The sequence below is a fragment of the Lactuca serriola genome, chromosome 5 (assembly GCF_051521515.1).
Source record: "Lactuca serriola cultivar US96UC23 chromosome 5, Lser_US96UC23_V15, whole genome shotgun sequence".
Lineage (NCBI taxonomy): Eukaryota > Viridiplantae > Streptophyta > Magnoliopsida > Asterales > Asteraceae > Lactuca > Lactuca serriola.
In genome coordinates, this window is record NC_136412.1 from 258367491 (window position 1) to 258369955 (window position 2465).

The following is a 2465-nucleotide window of genomic DNA, read 5'->3' on the forward strand; positions in this document are numbered from 1 at the left end:
CCATTAGAGGTTCAACACTTGGGGCACTAGGCTTTCAGAAGTCAAGATCAAGAAGGATTAAACTTGCTATTGCTACATAACAAGAGAGGTAAAGATTCTAACCCTAATCATATGTGATTTTCGATATATGTATGCTAGTCATAGGGTTATTGCTTTGGTATTCATAGTTGTATGTTCAAATTAGAAAAACCTAGATCCAAAGCAATTAGGGTTGCTTGTACACCATAGGAATGATGTTATGCTTAAAACCCAACAGATTATGATACAACTACATGCTAGTTATATGATATGGATCTTCAGGAATTGCATGATAGAGTTGCCTGAATTATGATGCCTTATTTCTTATAGATATTTTTTGCTCGGATGTTGCTTACTTGATGCTTAGTAGGACCCTTTCGAGTGTGAATTAACAACTAAATGAATAAATTAAGTCACATGTTGCAGAGGTTAAATGATTTTAAAGTGAATGATTTGGCCCTATTACATAGCTCTTGTTTGAGTCCAACCGTTGTAGGGTTGAGTCTTTTAATCTAAGATTATTTAATTTATGTTGTATGTGTTGGATTAGGTGTCTAAGCCCATAACTATTTTTGGTATGTACTTGATTTGATTATGAGCATAGTCCTTTTGGGTTGCCTTCACTCATGCAACTTTGATAGGATGTCAAGAGGAAAAAGAGTAGGATTTATTATATGAAGGATAAATTGGTACTCAAAATGGTTTTATTAATATATTACAAGATTAATATATTATTTGGAAATCATATTATTTAATTAGTATTGATCATAAATAAATTTGGTGATCAAAAGAGACTGATTAAATAATTGGGGACTGATATTGCAATTATCTGATAGTTGTAATATGGGTTGTGGGCTCCTTGTAGAAAGGATGGACGAATTCTATGGGAAGCCCATAAGGAATTTGTCCAATGGGCCTTCTAGAAGGGTTCCTTGGATTGCTTAAGGCCTAAGCAGTCATATTAGGGTTTCCATCCAAAACCATATCAGCCATAAGTATAAATAGACCCCATACAAAGGGATTTTCGCCCAATGTTCTTATGAAACCCTAAGGTGGCGAAATCCTTCTCTCCTAATTCATCCTCCTTGCATTGAATGTTTGTGACTCCATTAGAGGTGCAACATTTGGGGCACTAAGCTTTCAAAGGTCGATGAGTTCTTGTTATTGCTACATAACAAGTGAGGTAATGTTCCAAACCCTATTTTACATATGAATTTCGAAATTGGTATGCTAGTTATTAGGGTTTATGCTTTGGATGATTATTTGCATGTATAACTTGAGAAAAACCTAGATCCAAAGCATTAGGGTTGCATGTACACCATAGGAATGTTGTAATGCTCAAAACCCACCAGTGGTATCAGAGCCTAGGTCGTTTTTCTGTTATATGTGATGCTAATGTGAATTGTTCAAAGCTGGAAATTTTCCGTTTTTTGCTGTCTGCCTAATCACCATGAGGTGGTAAAAGTTACCACAAGGTGGTGGGTCCTCACAACGTGAACTCGGTCTTGATAGCAGATTTTTCGGATTTTTGGCTAAAAGTAGACTCTGATAATTACCATAAGTTGTTTTAATTGTTAAAATTCGAATTTTATGATATGGTAATGATTATCCTCATCTAATTGAAAGATAATTGTCAATTTTAAGATAATTACTTAGTTATATGATAAATTAATTATTTGTAGAATTTGATTTGAATTATATTACCATATAATATTGGATTAGGTCAATTTTTGTGATAAAGATAAAATTATATGATTAGTTTAAATTATTTTAAATTTGATCTAAAAGGTTTTGAAAAGTTTCAAAATTTTCCCTCAAGTTTTGGAATTTAAAATTTGATTAAAAGTTTTAATTTTGAAATATTAAATTCCTAAACCATAGTAATTGAAAAGTTTCAAAAGTACACCTCTTGGTTATGTAATTTAAAATTTAATTAAATAGCTTTAATTTTGAAATCTTAAATTTAGAACCTTGATAATTTTGAATAGTTCAAATTACACACTTGAGGTATAAATTAAAAGTTTAATTAAAAGAGAAAATTAATGAAACCACTTAGTATTTTAAATGTATAAAATACACCCTTATACTATATAAAATTAAAAGTCTAATATATTATATATGTATAAGTAAAAAGTTTGTCTTACCGTTAGTAGGCGTCATTCACAAAACTGGTCTATAAGGGTGTTTAAGGAAGCGGCCTATAAAATGACCATCATTGGGTATCCCCTCTTACCCACCGCACACTTGACTAGTGGAGGGTCGTTAGCCGAACGAGTAGGATAGGACACAAACTTCCATTATAAGTATAATGAAATACGAAGTAACTAAATGCTTTTATAAATTGCCAAATCTTAGTTACTTTAGGAAAAATGTGAATTTGATGCTAATCCATGAAATTGCACATTGCACCTTATTGGTCGTTAGTGGAGCGTGTGTGGTTAACTGAC